Source organism: Balaenoptera physalus, assembly GCF_965194825.1.
Source record: "Balaenoptera physalus genome assembly, chromosome: 6".
Taxonomy (NCBI): domain Eukaryota; kingdom Metazoa; phylum Chordata; class Mammalia; order Artiodactyla; family Balaenopteridae; genus Balaenoptera; species Balaenoptera physalus.
The window spans coordinates 11,079,879-11,106,826 of record NC_138885.1 but is presented as its reverse complement, the minus strand read 5'-3'; the positions used below and the strand labels follow the sequence as shown (position 1 = coordinate 11,106,826).

At 35.4% G+C, this 26,948-nt stretch overlaps 1 long non-coding RNA gene across 1 annotated transcript in view; it reads left to right on the top strand.

Moving 5' to 3' along the window:
- The window catches only part of LOC309662788, a 198,863-nt gene extending 179,352 nt beyond the window's left edge, over nucleotides 1-19,511 (top strand). The window contains exon 2 of the long non-coding RNA XR_014264963.1: nucleotides 14,313-19,511. This is a non-coding gene — a long non-coding RNA (uncharacterized lncRNA). The remainder of the gene's footprint in view (nucleotides 1-14,312) is intronic.
- Nucleotides 19,512-26,948: the final 7,437 nt, after the last annotated feature.

Below are 26,948 nucleotides of genomic sequence, written 5' to 3'. Positions count from 1 at the left end.
AGGAGACTGAGCTCTTGTTGAAATATTTCTGTTATGGTTGAAAATGTTCTCAAACTCCATGAATAACTTGAGGCAGCAAAACCTAGGCATACATTGTACTGTTTATTTTAGTCCAGACCTCATTTTTGACCCTAAATGATTTGAGTCAGCTGATTATTTACCAACCTTGTCCCCCGAGGCAGGGACTGGATAAAGAAATTTGCCGGAGCAAAGAATCTGTCTGATCTGAGGAAAGATAAGGTATCCAGAATAGCTTCCAGCATCTGGATATTTCAAAAACCAGCCACACTCCTTAATTCAGTGGCTTTCAAATAGACACTTCCTTGGATTAGTGGAAAATATTGATTTCATGTCTTCAGATTGGTTAAAAGCGTATACGGTTTATTTAGCATAGTTCCCCTCTAAACTGCTGAAAAAGCAAGGGGCCAGAAAACATAACCTGAAATGCTAGCCAACATTGTATTAAAACATTTTTAGCTGTATCTCTGATTCTGAAAAGAAAGTGCATATAACCTTACTCCTTTCTGCTTTATAATTTTCCTAGCAATTTCCACCCAGGTTACACTAATGTTTGTGTCCTCCCCAGCCCAAAGCCTTCTCTTGGCATGAAGATCAGTGTATATTAAGCCATCATGGAAAGATAATTTAACCAAAATATACTATGCATCTATTGTGAACCAAGTGCCATGACTTTGGCCTTCAAGGCCACATGTCAGTACCCACCAAAACATTTTAAAGGTTACATGAGTATTACCATTTTGCAGGGGAAGAAAAAGTAGATTAAGTAGATAAATCACTAGCTCTAACTGTATTGTCCCCTTCTCCCCTATTATCCATTACTAAATGGCAATGATAAGTAGCTATGGAAAGATAATTGATATTGCTCTGACTTCAGTAAGTACAAGGATCCCTGGATTCCTGTGAACAGTGTCAATGAAAAAATGTTGCTTGCCATATCACTAAACAAAGGATGTTGCAGCCATCAAGACATCACATTACAGCTGCTCCTAAAGGTGAGCCCTGAGGGACCTCAGGATGGCGATAAACCGGCTGCCCATTGCCAAGCCCTCAGCCACTGCAGTCACCCCTCAAACGTGCACCCTGAGGGGACTCAGGATGAGAAAGCACAGGATGCTGGCCCAAGACAGCTAAGGTGCACATCAGAGGAGTGATTTCAGTGAGCCCAGACTCTTGCATCTTCCCATACATAGAAAGGTGCTAAATTCCTTAACTTGAGATGTCTGGTTTTCTTTAATTAACGGTAATCTTTTGATGTTCCAACTACCTGGCCTTTGTGGCAGGAACTCCTATATACCTTGGGTCCTCCCTTGCCTCTTAGGAGCCATCCCTCAGAGCTCTCTGAGATGCTATGTTCCAAGCTTAAGTTCTTAGTTTTGCCTGCCGAATAAAGCATAATTCTCAACTTTTAGGTTGTGCATTTTTTTCAGCCGATAAAGGGAAGAAAGTACCTTGATGATCCCAGGTTTTCTTCATACGGATTGTGCAGCTGAATTGGGGTCACCACAACAAAACTCCACAAGGAAAAGGATACCATCGTGATCAAAGCAATCCACTCCCTTTCCAGGGGTATTCCCTTCTTAATATCTAAGAAGCACTGAAATAGCAGAAGAAGAAAGTCATGACTGAATGTAAAGCACCACTGAGAATAAACAAAGAAGAGATGTAAGCAACTTTTGGCAGGAGAGAAGTCCCTGCAGGAGGCCCCTTTGTCTCTGACACTAACCTTAAACCAGGCACCCCCGTGCTCTACTCATCTCTGGCCCTAGCACACCTTTCAAATCTTTTAATCACACAATATCTTGTCTAATCTCTTGGTTCCTTCCATAGATCAAAGAAGTAGAAATGAAAAATAAGTAATTAACAGAGGACTGCATCTCTTCCCTAGCTGCCCCTTCAGTAATCTCCCGAACAAACTGTGTGAACAAGACAGCATCTAAAGATCACGAGGAGTCCACAAGCCTGCACGCAGTGGGGGACGGCGATCACTCTGACCCCCCATCTCAGTGATTAACTGAGATTACTTCCCTTTTTCCCTTTAAAAACTTTCATGGCTGAGCAGAATCTTCAGAGATGGTTTTTGGGGGACACTGAGTCCACCATCTCCGCAGATTGCTGGCATTCTGATTAAAGGCAACTTTCCTTTCCACCGGCTTTTGCGAGTATAAATTTTTTAAGAGGTGAGCAGCCAGACCTGATTTGGTAACAGAGAAGACAAGGTTAGTGCCCTTGGTCTCTCTAACTGAGGCAACATGGTTGAGGCACATAGAAAAATTACTGAAAATACACCATGTGAATCTTGAATCTAAGTCGGTCAAGCTGTTCATGAATGCAGGCAAGGTCAGTACTCTTCCCTTCATGTGGTGGAAATGGAGCTAGACTTGAGAAAGATCTATATAATTTAAGTATTTTTTTATTTGTGAAATATGAATAAGTGGTCCAATATAACACCTTAAAATAACAGAGGAATACATTTTTTTTTCTCCTCCAAACTTTGTGGAAGTCACCAAGTCTCATTTTAGAATACATTAAGTCAATCATATATTCATCAGTAATTTGGGATTTTTTTAAATCGCAATTATTAGAAAAATGGAATTTCGCATTTGTAAAAAGGTGTCTTCTGACCTTTGGAAACCTTGGTTCTTTAGTTAACTAATTGTATGCAAATGAAAAAAATCAGTGAGCATATTTAAATGTAAATTTTACAGCTCTTTTTCTCATTTTTTAAGTTGTTTTAGTTCTTTCATTGGTTTTGTGCCAAGAGCTCAAGAATGTGATTTATTTATGTTTCCCTTTCTACTGTGTACCTAAGATGCGAAAACAGTCTATGTTTAATGATGGTCTGTGCCATCATTAAAAAGTCATTTTAACAAATGATCACAGAAGCCTCACTACTTGTACTCACCCTCCTGTCTCTCTCCAAATGAGCCAGAAGCAAGCACTTAGATTCACACTCGCCTAGAAGCCATGGCAACCTGCATCCACATCTGGGATTCCAATAGCACAATCTTTATCATGCCATCACCACCAGACAAGATTTATGAGACCTCCACCTACTGACACCACTGAGCTTGTTCAGTTTCTAGTCAGTTGAGCAGTTCTTAGTAAAGTCGGTTTTCATGCCGATACCACTGCGGTGGACACAGAGGGACACAGGGAGAAGGAGGGTGGATTCTTATTAACATGTGGTCTGTGCCCCACACTGTGCAAGGCTTTTACATATCCCATGTCACTAAATACTCATAACCCAGCGGAGAAGGCATCATTGTACTCATTCCCGAATGACAAATGTTTGTATCAAACTGGAAAAAAAATAGCCCAAAGTCAAACAACTACAAAGCAAGAGAATTAGAATTTAAATCTAGGTTTCTCCAAGTCCAAATTCCTTAAGATTATATGATTTATTTTGTTTTGTTTCAACTCCCTTCCACACCCCTCCTCTCCCTCATACATATACACACAGATAAACCTGTAGGTTGTGCTTGGTCTTGCCTTATATGTAAATTCAACAAATATTACTCATGGGCTACGACAGAAGGGCTTTTATCCAATAAAATTCCCCATAGTTTTGCTTTGTCAGTTTCTGAGATTCTCAGGGTAGTATGGGTTTCACCCCTCTGCCCGCATGTTAATTTACTCCGCAGAAGCTTTTGCCTTGTTTCAGTTGTGTCTGCGCCTTATGCCAATGACAATCCTGAGTTAGATAAATAAACGATATTATATGTGAACCACCGGAATCAAATGTATAATCTTGATTTCCGATGCCAAGCCCGGGGGTTGCAGGGGGCGGGTGGTACTAGGATCACATGACACAGAGCACACAAGAACCTGGCTCACCTCTGCTCCCAACAGGCTACACAGCAGCCGGTTTGCAGCACGGTGCCCTTCATCATGTGCCCCTCCTTGGTCCTGTCTGACCCTGCAGAGACCTGAGCCTCTCTGCCGCCACACTCACCTGGCCCAGGCCTTCTCATTGTGATGGGAGAACACATTACCGAATCCGGCCACGCTGCTTGCCACTTACAAAACTAATACTCACAAATGTTGGTAGAAAGGAAAGGTGCCTTTAATCAGAACGCCGACAATCTGGGGGGGATGATGGACAATCTGGGGGGGATGATGGACCCAAAACCATCTCTGAAGATTCTTCTCTGCCATGAAAGCTTTTAAAGGGAAAAAGACAAGTAATCTCAGTTAATCACTGAGATGGGGGTCAGCTTCATCGCCATCCCCCACTGTGTTCAGACTCCTTGTGATTTTTCTTTAGATGTTATCTTATTCACACAGTTTAGTCACTGTTTGCTCAGGAGATTACTGAAGAGGAAGTTAGGAAAGAGATCTGGTCATCTGTTAATTACTTGTTCTTCATTTCTATTTCTTTGATCTATGGAAAGAACCCACAAGGTAGTCAAGGTATTGTGTGATTAAAAGATTTGAAAGGTGTGCTTTGGCCAGAGATGAGTAGAGCATGGGGGGTAGGCTGGTTTAAGGTTAGTGATAAGACAAAGGGGTCTCCTGCAGAGAGCTCTTTCCTGCCAAAAGCTGCTTGCAAGTAGAGGCACAAAGTCGTGATGGAAGAATTGAGCTTTTCCCTTCTTCAAGTCAGATTCCACAGATCTGTAAAAGACAATAAATAATACCCACCTTGGCGTGTTGTGAAAATTATATAGAGAATACTTCTCTTGGTGCTCAGGATGTAGTCTTTGAGTTTAGGCATTATATCGTTGTTGAAGTGCAAATTCCATGTTAGTACTAAAAAATGGCTGTTGTCATCTCATAGGACTAGTCAATACCCATCTGATAGTAAAAGACAATTATAAACTAACAGATACATTTATATCCATTTGTCAAGTGCTGTTTTGCTTTGCACACAGCAACCATTTTATATACATGTATATTTTAAATAAACTACCTATCTAAATATATAATTATTTACTTATGATCTATCCAATAGTCTATTTTCTCCCTTTTATTTATACATTTATGTGTGTAGAGAGAAGAAAAGAGCACATTTATTCTATGTGAGGTAGTTGTGAGTGACCTATGAAGGAGTGAGCATAGAGGGATTTACAAATATAAATAAAATAAGCTCTTTAGGAACTTATAATTAAGAACTATATATATAAAAATTCCACCACTCAAGAAAAAAATATATATATAAGAGCCAAATTTGTATTGCATTTGGAATACACTCTATGTGTTCTGAAAAGGGAGAATTTGTAGGCTGGGAAATCAGAGAAGTATTTGGGATATGGAGCTTAAACGATGAATAAGGGAGATTACTGCTGTTCGCAAGGAACTGAAGATAGGTATAGGTATTTGCATGACTTAATTTTCATAGCACTGTAAAGTGGATATTATTTGTCATCATTGTATGGATGAGAAATCTAAGACTAAGGTCACACAGCTAGCATGAAGCAGAGCAGGTTTTTGGATTCATAATCCTTTAATCTTCATGAAAGGCTGCCTCTTCAAAGAAGAAAAGAGTCCTAGGTTATCTCGGATGGGATGGCGACCCTGAGATGTGGCACACAAGGAAAGGGGGCAGAACGAGATATTTTATTGAAGTGAAAGGAAGTTAAGAGATGGTTAGATCTTTTTATATTTATTTATATTTATAAAGGGAGAATATACTTATGTTTGTATTTATAAAGGAAGAAAAAAACAACAAAATCATTATAGACTGTCACACAATTCAACGGGTTTTGGAAGTGTTTTGTACATAAATTAATTGCCAAAATACAAATCTGATCATACTAGTTAAATTATCCTGGTATTATCCTGGTTAAACTCTTTCTGTGACTCATCATCATGTAAAAGATGTGGTCTCAACTGTTAGGTGGCTTTACAAATTGGCCATTCTCCACCAACTCACTCCACAAAACGCACACACACACACACACCTGTCCATTCTCTGGTTCTCTGCTACCTCATCAGTTTCAATTGCTGCTGTGTATTTGATTCTCCAGCAACTCTATAAAGTTTAGAGTTGTTTCCTCTGTACCCACCTTGATATTTTCACACCCATGCCTTTGCGCATTTTCTTCTCTTTTCCTCAATATATATGTAGATATTTTGGTGGGAGGAATCAGTAAATGAATTCTCCTCTTTCTCTAAGACTCCAATTCAGTGCCCTTTCTTCTGTAAAGTGTTCCCGGCCTCTGAAGCCCTCACTAACTCACCCCCAAGTTAGTTTGAATGATGTTCTTTTTGTCTCTGGTGCCTATTTCTGTCCTAGCACTTTTGCTGTGATGCTATAATGATCTATGACTAAATCTCTTCTTCACCTAAGCCATGGATTTGTTGAAGATGAGAACCATGGGTTTTATTCATCTTCATGTCCCTAATACATGTCAACAGCCTGGTCAAAAAAAAAAGAAAAAAAAACTTTAAAAAAATTAATAAAAAGTGAATACCTCTCAGATTGTTAGGCTTTCAAGTCTAGCACATTTTTCAGGGCTTCTATCTGGAAAAAAAATATTACTTATAGTTGAAAGCTTCTGATATCACTGTTGATGACCCCTGCCTTCTGGTCTTCACACCTTTGTGTAACCTCCTCTCCCTGAATGTGGGCCAGGCCCACATTGACTTCCTTCTGTAGCCAATAAAGTGAGACAAAAGTGATAGGATGTCACTTTTCAGATTGGTTTATAAAAGACTAAATTTTGTCATAACTCTCTCTGGGCTTCTAGCTTGCCAGCTCTAATGAAACTAGCTGCTACATGGATAGGCCCATGTGGCAAGGATCTGAGGGTAGCCTTTGGTCTACAGACAAAGAAATAAGACCCAGTCCAATAACTCACAAGAAACTACATCCTGCCATTAACCACATGAGTAAGCTTGAAAGCAGATCCTTTCCCTGTCAGACCTTGAGATGAGACCGCAGTCCTACTGAATCTCGACTGCAGCCTGTGAGGGCCCCTGAGGCAGTATCACAGCTGAGCCCCACTGGATTCTGATCTATAGAAACTATGAAATAATAAATGCTGTTGCTTCAAACCACTACAATTTGGGCAATGATGTACATAGCAGTAGATGACTAATGCATTATGCTACGGGAGTTCAAGCTTTACTGAGTTTGTTTTGCACACGTACCTATACATATACACACATCCTTTGCAATTCCATTACTTTTTATGATTTGGACAGACCTAGTTCAATCTAGATACGTATTGCTGAAATGATACATGCCCTCAGTTTTTAAAATGACTTGAACACTCTTAGGAATTAAAATGAAGCCTAGACATAAAATAATACTCATGTCTCACAAGTATTAGAAGGCAGATGCTTGTGAAATTCTACTTCTCACTGGAGAGAGAACTGCTGAAAATCAGACCATTTTTGTAAAAACATATATTTGTATTTAACCAAGTACTTATAACCCCACTTAATATCTAGCCTAAATCTAGATTGGGACTTTTTAAGGGTTTAGCTGGTCTTAGGCATTGAAGATGAGTTATATTCTGAAGGTGCATAATCATAATATCTTTTAATAACAGCATTGCAAGGCGGATTCATTTTGTTACAGAAGATTCTAATGGCATTATGCTTATTGTCATTACCTAGAAGTAGCGGCAATATTTTGTTTTCCATCTCAAAATACCCAGGGATGGCATTCAGTATCTTCAATTAAGGAGGTTCAAGAGTCATCAGCTTGGCATCTCTGAAGAGACAAAAAATAAAAAGAGAAACAATAGAAAATAGTCAAACAGTACAAAAAGAAGGTAAAGTGTCAGTAAAAATTTCTCAACACGATATGCTTTAAAGGCATGTTTATTTTAACAATCCTATCTGATTTTTATCTCTAATTCAAAATCCTAAGCTGAAGTAGCTAAGAAATGAAACTTGAAACCATATAAAATACAATTTTCAAGCCAAATATTTCAAAATGGTCAAACCCACTGATTTCTTCTCAGAGCATGAAGCAGAGACCAAGACAGAGTATAAAGTGAGACGTTTCCAACTGCACGGTCATACCAGCACAACAAAGGGATTTTCTTACCAAAAGGCAAAGGCAATGAAACTTCTAAAGCCAGGACAAAAATACATTAAAGAAATGAATCATAAAATAATGCATCTTATTTGAACTTATTGCACAGCTTATCACCACAGACCTAAGTTCATACTTCATGTAATTCTCAGAAAACATGAGAAAAGGCAATAATCTTACATATGCAATAGCATAAACACCATAAAGGAAAAGGCAGTGAGAATATAAAATAATAACACTGGTGAAGTGTACACATGTGTATGTTTATTTGTTTGTTGTAATTTAGCAGAACTTACAACTTCAAATGTGTGCTATTGCTTTTCCTTTTGAAGAAATCGTGAATAGTCTAGGGATGCCAAAGTGCTTCAGTAATTCTGAGAATTCTTCCTTAAAATCCCTTCAGAGATAGTTGGTGAGAAATGCACCAAACTCAGTTGCTCACAGAAAGGTAAACCAACTAATTTTAGCAGATTGATTGAAGTAAGGTAAATGTGATGGAGTCAGATGACCTGGAAAGTACCTTGCTCCATGTGTAAGGGGTAAACCCCACTCAACTCTGGCCAGTATTGCCACAAGGGCCCTCTGTTACCAGACTTACTCATTTTTAAGAGAAGCTGGAAATCATTAACGTGACTTTCTCTGATTTTTATGTTGGTAATTAATTCAAATGCAATTCAATGCAAAATAATTCAAATTATTTTGCAGACTAAAATGCCATGCAAAACAAAACATGTCTATGAGCCAGATTCAGCTTAGGGTGACTGGTTGTAATCAATCATTTATTCCAATAGCAACCCAACAGGTTTGGTTAGAAATAGTTGGACAAAGGTGGAGAAGGGGAAAGATGCAGTGTTGTTAACTCTTTAGCAAAAAGCATGTGGAAAATAAATGTGAAGACAGGGCAAAATAAAATAATGCTGAGGGAAGTTTCCAAGGCCAACAGTCTAACATTAGAGAAATACTAAAACAAATATTGGCATTTAAGAGGAAGAATTACACAATAGAGAAGAAATCAAGGGTAAGACTAACAGAATTTGAAATAACACTTAAATAAGGTAGGGTCACATTATATAGCCTCCTCAAAAAGACTATTAGACTAAGTAATGTATGTATTTAGTTCTGACTGGACAAAAGTCTCTTGTGAAATTACTTTCAGGTTGCTTGTTTGTGAATGACAGCTTCCCATAAAGGAGATATATTTATTGAAATGAAAAAATATTAAAATGATTTTATTGTTTCTACCTTACATAAATATTGTCTATTAGCAGAATAGTTAATGAGGTAGAACAAAGGGAAAATTTTTAATCCTCCCCAAAACATCTGCTACAAATGACATTAGAATTTTGATAGGAATTGCATTGACTCAATAGATGAGTTGAGTTGAATTGAATTGAGTTAAATTGAATGAGTTGAATTGCATTGACTCAATGAGTTGTACTGTCATCTTAACAATATTACATCTTCCAATCCATAAACAGGATGTCAGACCATTTATTTATGTCTGATTTAATTTATTTCAGCAAGATTTTGTAGTTTTCAGTGTACAAGTCTTTCACCTGCTTGGTTAAGTTTATTACTAAGTATTTTATTGTTTATTATTCTGTTGTAAATGGATTGTTTTCTTAATTTCCTTTTTGGTTTGCTCTTTGTTAGTGTACAACAAACCAATTAATTTTGTGTGTTGATTTTATATCTTGCAAATTTTCTGAATTCAGTTTTTAGATGTAATAAGGTTTTTTGGTTGTTTATTTAGGTGTGGAATCTTTAGGATTTTCTACTTATAAGATTATATCATCTGTGAACAGGAATAATTTTACTTTTTTCTTTCCCATTTGGGTGACTTTTATTTATTTTTCTTGCATAATTGCTCTGGCTAGTGCTTCCAGTACTAGGCAGAATAGAAGTAGGAAAAGTAAGCATCATTTTCTTGTTCCTGATCATAGGAAAAGCTTTCATCTTTCAACATTGAGTATGATGTTAGCTGTGGGGTTTTCATATATGAACTTTATCATCTTTGGGAACATTCTTTTTATTACTAATTTATTTAATGTTTTTATCATGAAAGGGTGTTGAATTATATCAAATGCTTTTTCTTCCTCTATTGGTATGATCATTTTCCCTTTTATTCTATCAGTTTGGTGTATTACATCAACTAACTTCTGTATGTTGAAACTTTCTTGCAATCTGGAAATAAATCTCTCTTGCTCATGTCTTGTAATCCTCCTGGTATGCTGATGTATTTGGTTTGCTTGCATTTTGTTGAGAATTTTGCATCAATATTAGTAAGGGGTATAGGTCTACAGTTTTATTTTCTTTCAGCATCTTTTCTAGCTTTGGTATCAGGGTTATGTAAGCCACAATGAATAAGTTAAGGAGTATTTCCTTATCTTCATTTATTTGGAGAGTTTGAGAAACATTAGTGTTAGGTTTTTTTTTTTTTTAGTGTTTGGTAACTTTACTAGTGAAGCATCTGTTGCAGGGCTTTATTTGTTGAGAGACTAATTGTTAATTCAATCTACTTACTAGTTATAGGTCTATTCAGATTTTCTATTTATCATGAGTTAGTCTTGGTATGTTGTGTGTTTTTAGAAATTTGTCCATGTCACTTGGTTGTCCAACTTCTTGGTGTATAATTATTCATAGTATTCTTTTATAATTATTTTATTTCTGTAAAATCTGTAGTAACATACCCATTTTCATTTCTGATTTAGTAACTGGAGCCCTTTCTCTTTTTTTTCTAGACAGTCTAACTAATGGTTTTATTAATTTTCTTGAATTTTTCCAAGAACCAAATTTTGGTTTTATTGGTTTACTTTATTGATTTTCTATTATATAATTTATTTATCTCTGCTATAATCCTCATTATTTCCTTCCTTCCGCTAGGTTTAGGTTTAGTTTGTTATTCTATTTATAGCACCTTAAGATATAAATTTACATTGTTGAATTGACATCTTTCTTCTTTTTTAATGTATGTATTTCCAGCTATAAGTTTCTCTCTTAGCAGTCCTTTCACTGGATCCCATAAGTCTTGATATGTTATGTTTTTGTTTTAATTTGTCTCAAAGTATTTCCTAATTTACCTCATGTTTTCTTCTTTGACTCATTGGTTGTTTGAATGTGTTGTTTAATTTTTACATACCTGTGTATTTTCAGTTTTCATCTGTTATTTATTTTTAGATTTATTCAAATGTGATTAGAAAAGATACCTTGTATAATTCAAATAGTTCTAAAATTTTTAAGACTTGTTTTGTGGCCTAACATATGGTCTAACCTTTAGAATGTTCAGTGTGCACTTTGAGAAAAATGTTGTGGGATAGTTTTCTCTATCTACCTGTCCGGTCCAATTAGTTTATAGGGTTGTTTAAGTCCTCTATTTACTTATTGAACTTCTGTCTAGATGTTCTATGCATTACTGAAATTTGAATATTAAAGTTTCCAACTGTTATTAGAGAAATATCTATTTCTCCCTTCAATTCTTTTAACCTTTGCTTCATATATTTTGGGGCTCTGATGTTTGGTTTACATATAATTGCCATAGTTTCTTGGTTAACTGACCCTTTCAATATATAATATGTTTCCTTGTCTCTCACAGCAGTTTTTAACTTAAAGTCTAATGTGTCTATTAGTGTAGCCACCTCTACTCTCTTTGATTACTATTTGCATGAAATATGTTTTCCAAAATTATTTCACTTTTAACCTACTTGTGTCTTTAGTATTAAAGTGAGTCACTTGTAGGTAGTATATCATTGGATCTTTTTTGCCAATCTTTGCCTTATGAGTGGAGACTTTTATCCATTCACATTGAATGTAATTACTGATAAAGAAGGATTCACTTCTGCCATCTTGCTATTTGTTTTCTGTATGTTACATAGCTTTTATACAACATATATCCTATAGAAAATTTAAAGTGAAGTTAAAAAACAAAATTGTAATAATACCAGCTTTTATATTTACCCTTGTGTTTGCCTTTACCACAGGACTTTGTCTTCATATGAATTAGAGTTACTGACTAGTGTCCTTTCATTTCAACTTTAAGGAAATCTTTTGCATTTCTTACAGGGCAAGTCAAGTGGTGATAAACTACCTCAGCCTTTGCTTATCTAGAGGTAGCTTAATTTCCCCCTCATTTTTAAAGGACATTTTTACCAGATATAGAATTCTTGGTTGACCTGTTTTTTCTTTCAGCATTTTAAATATATAATCACACTGCCTTCTGGCCCCTGAGGTTGCAGATGAAAACTCTGCTGATATTATTGGTGATCCTTTTTTTGGGTGAGCCACCTCTCTCTAGCAGCTTTCAAGACTCTTTCTTTGTCTTTGGGTTATGGCAGTTTTGTTATAATAGATCTCAGTGTGGATCTCTGAATTTATCCTACTTGGACTCTGTTGAGCTCATTGGATTTGTAGATTTAAATCTTTTCTCAAATTTTGGGGATTTTCAGCTATATTTCTTCAAATAATCTTTCTGCCCCTTTATCTTTCTCTTCTCTTTCTGAGAATCCCATAGTGCATATATGGTCAGTTTGATGATGTCCCAGAAGTCCCTTAGGATCTGCTCATGTTTCTCCACTATTTTATCTTTTTCCTCTTCAGACTCACTAATATTAATTTCCCTATCTTCAAGTTTTCTTATTTCTCCTGCCTTAAATTTTCTGTTAAAGCTTCTAGCTAATATTTCATTTCAGTTATTGTACTTTTCAGCTCCAGAATTTCTTTTAGGTTTTTTTTTAAATATAATTTCTATCTCTGGTATATTCTCATTTTTATATGTATATATATATATATATAATTTTATATATATATATATATATATATATATAAAATTTCTTTGATTTTCTTTAATTCTTTGTCTACATTTTTCCTTAGCTGTTTTAGAATATCTGGCACAAATGATTAAAAATCTTTGTCAGTTAAGTCAGATGTCTGGACTTCCTCAGGGAGGATTTCTGTCAACATATTTTGCTCCTTTGTGTTAACCATGTTTTCTTGTTTCTTTGTCTCATAAATTTTATTGAAAATTGATCATTTTACTGTGACAATATGCTAACTAAGGAAATCAAATTTCCCTTTTCATCAGGGTTTAATGTTTTTGATTGTTTTTTATTGTTGAAGGCTGTAGTGGTCCTTTTATTTTGAGACTTTCGTTTGTTTCTTCTTTTTGCAAAGACTATTACTTATCAAGTATGGTAACTAAAGTCTCTGTTCCTTTAGCTCATGTTCAACTAATGTATGGACAGAGATTTCTTTACTGCCACGAGTTGAAATAAGGCAAAAACAAACAAAAACCTACCATAAAATGAAAAAAAAGAAGAGTGGTAACCTCTTATTTGCAGACTGGCTCTGTATTGGGGTACTCCTTTACCCTTAAGCTAGGCTTGATCTGAGTCTATGAATCACCCAAATTGAAAGCTGAAATCTTCTCAGTACTTTTCTGATCATGTGTGCCTGAGCCTTCTGTCTTTCTGTGTTTCCTCCTATACACAGGTGCTTTTGAATGTCCTAATTTTTCAAAGAATGTCACTCCAGCTTCTCTTCTGGGCCTTAGATGGCCTACTGCATTCTTTTCCTCAAGTCTCTTGTCCCTGGTGTCTTGTTGTCACCTTATCATTTTTATAAGCAGTGCCTGCCATTTTTCCTTTATGCTTTCTGAGTCATACAAAAGAGAGTGATCACCTCACTTCAGTTTTTTAGGTATCGCCCAGTCGAGTTAGAACAGACTTACACAAAAATTTTCAAATAAGATCTGTTCTGCTCCCTTAGGTTGAAGGAGCTGTTAACCATGTCCAAGCTTTTACTGCTTGCCGCCTGACAGACCAATACATTGAGAGATAAGGTGTTGGGGCAAGGAATAAGGACTTTATTTGGAAAGCCAGCAGACCAAGAAGATGGCAGACTAGTGTCCCAAAGAACCAAGTTGGAATTCAGGCTTCTTTTATACTAAAAGGGGAGGGGGGTGGCTGGTTGTTGTAAACTTCCTGGTGCTGACCAGACCCCAGAGAGGATGTGATTATCCTTTGTTCTTGCAGCTGTGCAGGAAGGTCTGGTTGTGATGTTCCTATTAACCTCCAAGAAGACACATCTTACTGTCTATTCTGCAGCTTTTTATCTCTATATGAATGGAAATGTGTTACACCTTTAAAGTTTAAGCCTGGGAAGCAGAGCCATGCGAATGGGCTATCATGCAGATTTCAGGCTATAGGCAACATTCTTTTACAAAGTGCAGAGCCCACATGACTAAGCATAGAACACAGAGCAGAAAAGTTAGAACCAACGGAATACTCAGGGTTGTTCTTTTCTCTTACAGAGGAGCAATGAGAGCCAGCTGTTCCACTGAAGATCGATGTTGTCACTGCACCAGGGAGTAAGCAGGGTGATGGTGAGTAAAAATGCCACAAAATTTTCTACTTTAAACATTGATTATTTTTTGATTGGGCATATGCTTGCATATTGAAAACCTTTGACTATATTCCAGACCTCTAACAAAGTTGATTCAAATGGCTTCTGGTTGTTCCTTTGATGTTTCTGTAGGATAACAAGAATTTGGGGTTTTCTAGTCTGCCATTGTGCTGACATCACTCCCCCACTGCATCCATTTTTTTTTTTTTTACTGGGGCTGAGCATAGAACTGCTTTTTTTTTTTTAATTAATTAATTAATTTATTTATTTTTGGCTGTGTTGGGTCTTTGTTTCTGTGCGAGGGCTTTCTCTAGTTGCGGCAAGTGGGGGCCACTCTTCATAGCGATGCGCGGGCCTCTCACTATCGCGGCCTCTCTTGTTGCAGAGCACAGGCTCCAGACATGTACGCTCAGTAGTTGTGGCTCATGGGCCTAGTTGCTCCGTGGCATGTGGGATCTTCCCAGACCAGGGCTTGAACCCATGTCCCCTGCATTGGCAGGCAGACTCTCAACCACTGCGCCACCAAGGAAGCCCCTGCATCCATTTTTAAATCTATTTTTTGATGCTTGTTTTGATTAGTGGATAATAACATGTCAAAATTATTATTTTTTTGATTGCCACTGACACTTCTCATGTTTCTTGACTTTATCAAGGAGATATATTTTCCATTTTATAAGTATTTTTTAAATTGAATTTACCACTTTACATATTGAAAATTTTCTATTAAATTTAAATATATTTTGCAGGATAAAAATATTAGTCATTCTCATTATATTTTCTTTTATTGTATTAAGCTTTCATGAATGATGGTAGTTTTATTGTCTGAAATTTATAATGTGGAACAAATGATTAAAAACTGATTATAACCTGACAAAAATTTGTTATCCTGAGAGTCTATATTTTTAGGCAATACTTTCAGACTTGGAATATATAGATTTCAAGTTTACTTTGTTCATCCAAGGGATTATTAAACTTTGCTTTTGTTTCTCTATTCCTATTTCCTCCATTCTTCTACTGAAGAAATATACAAATCTATTTGTAAAGAATGGGAGTACATTTGCATGTTTATTGTTTTCTCCTCTCCATTCTTTACAGGTGGATGGATTGTTTTGTGCAAGCAGCATAGGCTCTTGCCAAGGCTGATAACTTACATTGCTTGGTGACTGTTCTGGGCAAGGTTTGCTTCATAGCATACTGACCTTCTGCTTTGATTACTCTTTCTGACATCCTGACCTGTTGAGTTAGGGTATTTTGAAACTGTAAACCCAAACATTTCATTCGTTCAGATAATACTCATATGATTATATGTTAACTTTTCACAGAGCTGATTTTTACTGCTATTTGGATAAACAAAGATGACAGTTTGTAGATCCTAAGGAATTTGAAATTATTTACAATTTCAAAATCTTGAATCAGAAGATTTTGGAACAATGAATCAGAATGCTTTTATCAAGTTAGTGTTGATCAGACCTACTGCCTTCACACACCAAGAATTTTGGAAAGTAGGGGGCAGGATAGAGTGGAGTACATGGAGCATACTGAGTTTGTGCCTGATCAAAAATACATGTTCTCAGAGTATTATTCCTGTCATTATCTTAACCACATAAGCATTTGCTGACTTAGTGACATAATGTTATACTAATAATTATATCCAAAGTTGTAAATAATTTGCAGTTTACAACACATTTTGACATATGTCATATTATTTTCATCTTCACCATAGCTCTGTGGAATAGATGCTACTAATATTTTGTTGTCATTCTCATTTAGGATTAAGATTAGTGAATCAGGTATTTGATCAAGGTTTAGCAGGGATTAAGTTACAGGCCTCAAACCATACCTTCTAATTCTAAACAGCTTAGGTGCCTGATAGAAGAATGTTATATAGACAATCTGAGATAGAAAGTTTGCCCATAAACTTGGAAGGAAACTGTGGCTACAGTAATCAAAGATTTCTATAAAATTCTCTGTCCTTACCATTATTGGGTAAGTTTTGAGTAGCAAAGCTTTTTGCTATAAGCAAAAATAAGGAAGAACAGTGGGCTGGATAAGATTAAAAAAAAATTAACTTCTAATATTGTGGTCAAAATTCAAACCTTTCATCACCAGAATGTGTGTCATTTCTGATAATATGAAAATGAACTTTGTAATGAGATAAATGGCATGTTGGATAAATTGTAGTGCTCAAGCGGAAGTGACAATAGATTTTGTAACCCAGTTTGGAAAGTGACAAATTTCTTTTAACAACATTTTCTCATGATAAAACTGCATAAGGATAAAGGAGAAACAGTGCTTTAAAAAGCAGAGTAAAATATTTATAGATATAGTCCATTGCAATCAAGGAAATAGTTACATGCAGAATCTGTTTTTCTATTTGACTCTTACATTCATATTGGTAGAGTATACTATTATTAAGCCTCTTATTTCCTTTATTAAAAATTAGACCTTGCTATGAAGGTCAAAATGGCAATGTGTTCTTGAGTTTTTCTTTTCATCATCTCAAAATAAAATAAAATATGGAGTTTCTGAAATTAAGTCCCTCAGCCCTTCACTTAGAAATTTTCCCTATGAAGAGAAAAGAAAGAAGCAGATTCAAAGTTTTACAGAAGTGTGTACATGTTTTTTTTTCTCCTGAAACCTAATGGAAAAATACTAGCAGTATGCATCCAATCTCTTAAAATGCAATTATTTACAATTAAAATGTAAACAAGTAGTTTACATTTCAAATAAATTTGTTATTCTGATTTCTAATTCCTAAAACTTGCAGACCCCTCACAGTTATATTTCACACCTTCCAGTTTAGATGCTGGCGCATGTTAAGAATATTTATTCATTCTCAGTTAAAGAAAAACCTGATAAAATCTGATAAATCATGTCATTACCCATCTCCTCACGATCACAGAACCTCATTAGACGTTTAAAGGTTAACCATTGATATTCTCTCTACCTTAAAATAAGGATTTACAGTTAAAAGTAAAAATGATTTTTATAAAAAAAAATTTCATATGCATACTTTATCCTTTTTCAAAGGCTTTTATATCTATCTAATTCAACTCCACAAACCACTATATAAGAACTAGAAAAATTATCTTAGTTCCCATTTGACATATACAGAAATTGAGGTTAGGAAAGGGAGCCAGGTTCATGGCAAAGCTGATAATACACATCCTGATATCAAGTTCAATGTATGGTAATTAGCTTAAGGGTACCCTCTTAGGATGGCAAAACAGAGGGACGAGGAGGAGGAGGAGGAGGAGGAGAATACTGATAGTACCAAATGCCAGAATGGATGAAACAATGATGAAACTTAATTGGAACTCTCACAAATTACTGGTGAGGAAGCAAAATGTTATAGCCACTCTGGAAGACAGATGGCACTTTCTTTTTTTTGGCCATGCCGCACGGGTTGTGGAATCCTCGTTCCTGGCCAGGGATCAAACCTGGGCCCCCTGCAGTGAAGCTGAGTCCTAACCACTGGACCACCAGGGAATTCCCAGATGGCACTTCCTTATAATGTTTGACATACAGTTACCATATGACACAGCAAGCCCACTCCTGAGTATTTACCCAAGAGAAAAGACAACTTATATTTGCCCAAAAACTTGTACATAAACACTTGTAGCAGCTCTATTCATGGCCATCCTAATGTGGTGATAACCTAAATGGCTTTCGATTGTTGAAAGAATAAACTGTGGTGCATCTGTACAATGGAATACTACCAAGGAAAAACATCAGAACAAACTATTGCTATAACAGCTTAATTGAATCTCAAAGACATTATACTGAGTGAAAGAAGTCAGTTTCAAAATGTTATATACTGTATGTTTTCATTTATGTGACAGTCTCAAAAAAGACAGTACTATTGTGATGGAAAACAGATCAGTCATTTTCAGAGGTTATGAGTGGGAGGGATAGTGCAACTATTAAGGAATAACATGAGGGTGTCTTTTGAGGCTGGTGAAAATGAAAATGTTTTGGTTCTTGAGTGTGGTGGTGGTTATAAGAATCTATAGGTAGGTTGAAATTTATTGAAGTATATAAACAATTTATTTTTGTTGTAAGATAATTTTAAAACTAAAATTAAAAGATTAATTTTAGAAGTTTTTTAAATTAAAAAAATTTTGTTAAGCTATGTATAGGTGATGTAGGTCAAGGCAAATTTAACTGATTTTCTAGTATCCTTTGCCAAAGTAAATAGCATCTACAGTATAAATAACAAAACAATTACACTGTTTTGGTCAAATTTGGAATTAAAAAAAAAAAACAGGTAAAGGAAGATTACCTGAATGATATACTCAGAAACGTGTGGTTTTCATTCATTCAATATTTTCCTGATATCTCATGTGACTTTCAGTGTATCTTTTTCACTTAGATGGCTGTCAACATAGGTTTTATACATTCAAAATAACTTATATTTGGAGGGACTATGTCCCTTACCTTTTGAAAATCCATAGCTGACATCTTTTAAGAAAAATTTATATTGTCATTGATGCTAGGGGACAAGCTAGATGTAATATTCTCAAAATTGGCTAAAAGTAAATCCTTTGTAAGATTGTGGATTGATTAAAAAGGAATTATCCTCTGTTCTTTCTAGGATTCTGAAGTTCACAGCAGGTGCCTATAAATATTGAAGACAGATTCATGAATTCCTAAGGAGTTTCTATTCACACTTCTATATTATTTCTGATTAACATGCTAATGAACAGTAATCTAATTCAATAGTAATATGTTAACATTCAAAAAGCAAGCTGATAATATTCTGTGGATAAATTCAGATTTCTTTGAAGCTGTTTCCTTTCTATCAGATTACTTTGGGTCAACCAATTCAGATAGCAGTTGTTTCATTTGTAGTTTTTAAATTATAGTTTTTAAGCCCACAAATAGTTGGGATGAAGAAAATCTGCATATTAGTATTGGGGATCCAACACAATTGATATTTAATGAGTAGATTTACTAATAAATGATAGAAAGGAGTCCCCTCACAAAAATGGAAACCTCTGTGGACTTAAAAGCTTATTAATATAAAATTTATGCACCATACAATTTACTTATTTTAAGGGTACAGTTGGTTTTAGCATACTCACAGACCATCACTACAGTCTAGTTTTAGAACATTTTCTATTCTCCAAAAAGTAATGTCATGCCCGTTTGCAGTTATTCTCTGTGCCCCGCTCCAACCCACCCTGACCCTGAGGGAATAATTAATTTACTTTCTATCTTTATAGATTTACCTATTCCAGACATTTCATGGACATGGAATAATACAATATATGGTTTTTATGACTGGCTTCTTTCACTTATCATAATGTTTTTGAAATTCATCCATGTTTTAGAATGTATCAGTACCTCACTCTTGCTCATGACTTGGTAATATCCCAAGTATACATGTACCACATTGTACTTATCCATTTATCAGTTGATGGACATTTGGGTTTTTTTCAGTTTGGGGCTATTTTGAATAATGCTGCTATGAACATACATGCACCTGTGTTTTTTGTGGACATATGTTTTCACCCTCTTGGGAAGATATCAAGGAGTGGAATTGCTGGATCTTATTGTAACTCCATGTTTAACATTTTGGGAAAATATCAAACTGTTTTCCAGTGTACCATTGAAAACAGTACCATTTTACACATCCACCTGCAGATTCTAAGGATTACAATTTCTCTGCATCTTACCAACAGTTATTATTTTCTTTCTTTCTTTTTTTCTTTGATTGTACAGCCATTCTAGTGGGTGTGAAGTCATATCTCATTGTGGGTTTGATTTTCAGTTCTCTATTAACTAGGTATGTTAAATATTATTTCGTGTACTTATTGGCCATTCATATACTGAAACACTTTGCCCATTTTTAAATTGTGTTATCCTTTTTTATATTATTAAGTTGTAAGCATTCTTTATGTATTCTGGATATGAGTCCCTCGTCAGATAAATGATTTCCAAATATTTTTCTCTCAGCCTGTGACTTAACTTTTCCGTTTCTCATGGTGTACTTTGGAGCACAAAAGTTTTTCATTGTGATGATCAAGAAACTTAAGATGTATGCAGAAGATGCACATTATGGAGGTTATGTAATTCTAGTATTTACTGCAATTTCATATTAGTTCTAGTAGTTTTTGTGTGGAGTCTTTAGGGTTTTCTATAATAGTATCATATCATCTGCATATAATGACAATTTTACCTCTTCCATTCCAATTTGGATACATTTTATTCCTTTTTCTTGTCTGACTGCTGTGGCTAGGACATCTAATACTATGTTGAATAGAAGTGGTGTGAGTTGGCATCCTTGTCCTGTTCCATATTTTAACAGGAAGTCTTTCAACTTTTCACCATTGAGTATTATTATTGGTTGTGGGTTTGTCATAGACAGCTATTATTATGTTGAGACATGCTCCCTCTGCACACACTTTGGTAAGTGTTTTTATTATGAATGGATGTTGAATTTTGTCAGAGGCTTTTTCTGCATCTATTGAGATGATCATGTGGTTTTTGTCTTTTCTGTAATTTCATATTGGATTGAATTGCAAACACAGATGTCTTTTCTTTAACATGAATTGCGTGCTGAGCTAAAATATAGTGCAAAAAACAGCAGCAAGTTGTTATTGATATAGAGGAGACAGTGATGGGGGTTTTTAGTCCAACTTCCTGGCAGTTATAGTTTGTGCCAATGTAACTGTAACTCCATCTTACTTTGACTCCTAAAATCAGGGAATGATGGAGAAAGGGGATGTGGATATATTTACAGCTCCTCCAGTATTCCAGTTCAGTCCCTTCCAGGCACAGGGTAAGATTACACTCCCACATTTGTCTAAAGCTTTGCCCAAGGCATGTGAGCAGAAGCGACAACAGCATTTCAACTGTTTGTAGACATTGATTTTTCCTTTTGCCATAGAGTTGGGCAATGTTCCAGAGAGAGGCTGTCCTAAAAGACTTGGTTCAAGAATGAGTAAGTGACACAGGAGTAAGAAATAACCCTTTGTTGTTTCAAGAAATTGAAATTTCATTGTTGTTCATTTCTGCAGTGTAACCTAGTTTCCCTGACTTGGCAATTGCAAAATGTATTAAGCCCCATCTCCTATGCCCATGGATTACATATTTTCTTACTATTAAATCAGTGTTTTATCTCCATCTTGCAAATAAGAAAACTGACTTCTTATAGATTATATAATAACTTGGGAATTTTAGTAAATTCCCTTAAGCCTCAGAGTTGGGATGCAAACCTCTTTCTGTCTGACACTCATTTCACCTCACACTCATTCCAAAAATCTCTGCTTTCTGGACTCATGCATATTTATGAAAAAACTAGAATTGTCAGAATTGGAAATTCAAGTGATATTACTAGATTTTGTTTTATCTACCTCTGTCTCCTAAAATAAAACCTCTGTTACAAATTCTATAATTAATTTGGATCCAGATATTTATAAAACTGGATTTAACAAACAGTATACTAGAGTTATGACTCTCTATCCAGAAAACAAACAAACAAAAGCAACCAAATGAAATAAAGGTTGTGTTTTGCTATCTCTTTCTTGATAAAATATATTTTTCAAAATTCAAAACACATGAAGGCAAAAAGCATATTTTATATACAGACAATTATACAGTCTTTTAACAGAAAAAAATATAGAAATTCACAAGTCAGAGGCCACCACAATGAATTAGAGATATGAACTTCATACAGATATAGGAAGCAAAACTTAGAAAGCAGAAAATCTAGTACACTTGAGGTACCTGAGGCAAAATCTTCTGCCACAAGAGATGCAGGATCTGTGACAGCCATGTTGTTATGCACTGTGATTTGATGGAGAATAATTTATTATCAGAGTAAATTCTGTTATCTGTGTCATGAGACTTTCCTGTACCAAGAAATGGATTGTAGGATTTGTGTTGTTGTTTTTTGTTTGTTTTTGCTTATTTGTTTTACATAAATTGGAAGAAGCTGTGTGGCTGTGAGATAAGTATAAATTCAATAATCAAGTTATTTGGGGAAATATGTGTGTGTATGTGTGCCTGTGTGTCTATTTTCTTAGCTATACATTTGCATGCAGAAAGAGAGAGAGACAAAGAGCACAAACTTAAAGCTACTACTTAAGGTGTAAATTAGGGGTGGAACAGAGGTGAGAAGTTAGGTGGGAACAGTTGACTTAATCCTACTATTTCAGTTAAGAAGAAGCATGGAATAGGGGAAAAACGTGGATTCGGGTATCAGGCTTATTCATTTTGAGTCCTTTAAAAAACTCATCTGGCAAGATAGTTCATCTCTTTTGCAAACTTGTTGTGCAAATTAAGAGTTCATCTAGTAATATATTCTGCATTATGCCTGTCGCAGGGGCACACACACCAGCACTCGGGCAACAATGATTATTATTATAGATGGCAGGTCTGTCACACTGAAAGGTTCATTTCCTCCCCTATAAAATAATGATAGAAGTATTCTGCTGGTTATAATGAATGCCTTGAGTACCATGTGTAAAATGGTAGATAACATTAGTTACCTTCCCTTAGGAACACACGCACACACACGCATGCACGCACACACATGCACAAACAAGGTTTTACTTTTTTCCCCACCAAGCTCTATCATTGAATTTAAACTTATGTTATAGATAGCTACCTTGCTTCTCCTTCCAATTTGTGTAAAACAAACATTGGGTCCTTTCATAAAACAACAAAGAAAAATCATTTCCAAGGGTCATATTAAACTTTACATTAGAAGAAAATAAAGTTAGGTCTTTTCTCAGTTTATTGTTAAATTCAAATTTACTGACCAAAAAAAATACAAAAACTGGTGTGCCTTCTTTTTTTTAAAGGGAACGCTATTTATTTATTTTTTTGTCTGTGTTGGGTCTTCGTTTCTGTGCGAGGGATTTCTCTAGTTGCGGCGAGCGGGGGTCACTCTTCATCGTGGTGCGCGGGCCTCTCACTGTTGCGGCCTCTCTTGTTGCAGAGCACAAGCTCCAGACACTCAGGCTCAGTAGTTGTGGCTCACGGGCCTAGTTGCTCCGCGGCATGTGGGATCTTCCCAGACCAGGGCTCGAACCCGCATCCCCTGCATTGACAGGCAGATTCTCAACCACTGCGCCACCAGGGAAGCCCCTGGTGTGCCTTCTTAGAATAATCTTAGCATTGAGTGTTTTATACAGATTTATTTAGCTTTAGCATTCTACTCTTCTTGTTTCATGATAAACTCTGGTCTGAACTTTTAATCCTGCCATCTGTATCTACTTACCTTTCTTGTGTATGAGTCACACATTGGGCCTCTGAATGCAAAGCTTTGCTGTACTCCACCTGCTATGCTGGTGAAGTTCTCGTGTGTTTCTGTTATTTACTTGTTCATTTGATTATGCCTTATTTCCCTAACTAGAGAGGGTACACATAACAGCATAGATGCAGTCACCATTGTATCTGCCAAAGAACGTAGCACAATAATTGGTATGACCTACATAATAAAGATATGTGTTTGTATAGTTTCATTTCATTTTTTGGATGGGGTACATACATACTAGAAAGAATAAGAACTTTGTAATCAGAAAGAGCTGACTTTTAATACCAGTTCTGTCACCTATTAGATATGTGTGTGACTATAACGAGAGTGTGTAAGCCTCAGTTTACTGATCTGTAAAATGGAGATACTGATATTTAGCTCAACATGCTCTTATAAGATTTAAAACATGATGTTTGAAAGTGCCAAACATGCCACTCAGTAATTCGGATTTTACAATTTACAGGTGCAGGAACAAGGCCCAGGTAAATTGATTTGGTCAAATTCACACAGCTTGTTAATTACAAACTCAGGAACCTTTGCATCTAATCTCCTTTGTAAGATTATATCTTGCGGTTCAATTCATACAGCCCTGCAGATTTTTCTCATGTGAAAACATATCTACTTTGTGCTGTAAATTCAAGTGTATTTATAGCCTGTCCTAAAGAACCCTCATTTTAAGATTGTTAGTTATTTAACACATTCCTTTTACAAGATTTAATTAACATCTTGGGTGCCAGACTTCGTGATTCAGATTACACTTCATTGTCGTAGGGTGACCAGATATCCTATGGTCCAAAACATGACACTTCTGATAGTGAAAGGTAGTGGGATAGATGCCAGATAGAATGTCAGGGCAACAATTGTAAAATGAAATTTTTTCCAAGGCAAAGTAAGACATATAGTTGCCGTATTTATAGAATAAGAACAAGATTGAGGTGGCAGCCTTGAAAAAAGGCAAATTATCACAACTTTAAATGAGTTTAATAATACCTATTTGAATGCAAGGTGTAAGAAAAAGGGACAGCATGAATGAGTCATTACCTAGTAGCTAAGATCATCATTCTGAGATTTGTGAAATTTCCTAGCCAAAATATTTGAAAATCTGGACAATTATCACAGAATAATGTTTATGTCAATTATTCAGTAACACATGGGCAAGCTCTTTCTTCAAAATGTACAGATAATTCTACAGTGTCATAAACTTGTGCAGGTAAATTCTCTGACATCAGCTTCTGGGGAGCATGCATATGTGGGTTTGGGAAATTTACCTGTGTTTAACAAATATGCAGAAAATTCACTGTCATCCTCAATTCTCCTAAATTTTCCAAACCTTACAGTGTGCATATAAAGTGACCAAGTCTCTCATTGCATTGGTGATGTGTTTATAGCCATCAATAGCAACAATAATTTTTTTATCAAGTTTTGCTCTTTGGAGTAGTACATTTATTTTCACCATTATGGCACTGAAATTAAGTGTCAGATCATCTTTTTAGTCAGAATTTTTTTCTTTTGTTTGTAAAATCTCTGTAGTATTCAATAGAATACTTTCAGGAAAGGATTGCTGTATTAAAAAAGAGAGAGAGGAGAAAAAAAGAAAGAAAGAAAGGAAAGAAAGAAAGAGAAGGAAGGAAGGAAAGAAAGAAGGAAGGAAGGAAAGAAAGAAAGAAGGAAAGAAAGAAAGAAAGAAAGAAAAAGAAAGAAAGAAAGAAAGAAAGAAAGAAAGAAAGAAAGAAAGAAAGAAAGAAAGAAAGAAAGAAAGAAAGAAAGAAAGAAAGAGAAAGAAAGAAAGAAAGAAAGGGAAAGAAAGAAAGGAAGGAAGGGAGAGAGAGAAAAAGAAAGAAAGGAAGGAAGGAAGGAAGGAAGCAAAAGAAAAATACAGAGACTGTTTCCACTCTGATGTTCCCTTATTCCCTCCAGAGCCTGGATGTATTTCTTTTCAACACCTTATGCTCTTATGTTTTCTGCAAAGATCTATGTTCTTTATTTGTTAAGTGCCTAAGAATATTTGCTTATGTGAAGGGAGCCTTAAAGTATTAGATATTAAATGTTTGCCTGGTTGAGAGGAACATGGATCTTTTGGAATAAATAGATATGCCACCAACAAAAAACATATCAAATAATAAAATGTTCATGGTGCCCAGTATTTTTTTGTAACTCTAAATTTATTTATAGATTTGGGCTGTCTAATAATAGTCAGCGCACCTCTGTTTTATGGTGAACGAGGGCACCCAGAGGGAGAATTCATTCTAATCATATTTAGCATCACAGAAATAACCACACAAACAAATCAACCAGCCCCTCACATTGTAAACACTGGGTAGACAGATGATTACACTGCTAAGCTCTTTACCTTGAAACTAATTCTCACTGGTTGAAATGTTGATTTATTTCCTACGAACTGCATTTATTTCAATGTTGAATAAATTAGAAGAATCTACTAACTTTGGGACAAAGCTTGAATACCTTTTTTACTTTTACATTATTGATTGATTTATAAAATTTATTTAGAAAAGGACCAGAGATTGCCTTTACAATAAAATTCCATGTAAGGCCCACAAATACTAATGCAAATAAAATAAAACTGAATAAAAGTAAGGGAGTAAAATTGTATATATATAATTTGTTTTATTTATTTATATTTGTATACATAGGTATTTGTTTATTTGTCATGTCAAAAGAGAAACCCAGTGGGCTATATTACTCTATAATAAGAAGTACATAAATTGATCAGGAGCCCGTAAATGAGATCTCTCACAATCTTCTCTACTTCAACTTCATTTGTTATTAGTTTGTAACCTATGTTATAACCAAACCCCTATGTTATAAATCACAAGATTCATTACCCTTTTTTTGCCTTTGTGCTTACCACAGATACTGTTCCCTCATCTTCCAACTTGTCCTGATACTTCTCACCACCTATTTATAAATAATCAATGCTCCTCTGTGCTCCTCTTGTTATTACCTTTGTTGAGTTCTTTTGCATTAAATGTTTTATCACTCTATTTTTCCCTCTACTAACTTGGAAATTCATACTTTCAGTGGTTGTCTTAGAATATTCAACACATATACTTAAGTTACCTATGTTTAGATTAACCAATAATTTAAATACCTTCCAGAGAGATTAAGAAATATAAACACCTAAAACAAAAGAGAGGAAAAAAACTTTAAACAATTATGTATTTTTAACTACTCCCAAATTATAGTATTATTCTCATGGCATTTTCATTATTTTATTTAGTTATTTTAAAACACTCAACATGATGTTATTTTTACTCTTTT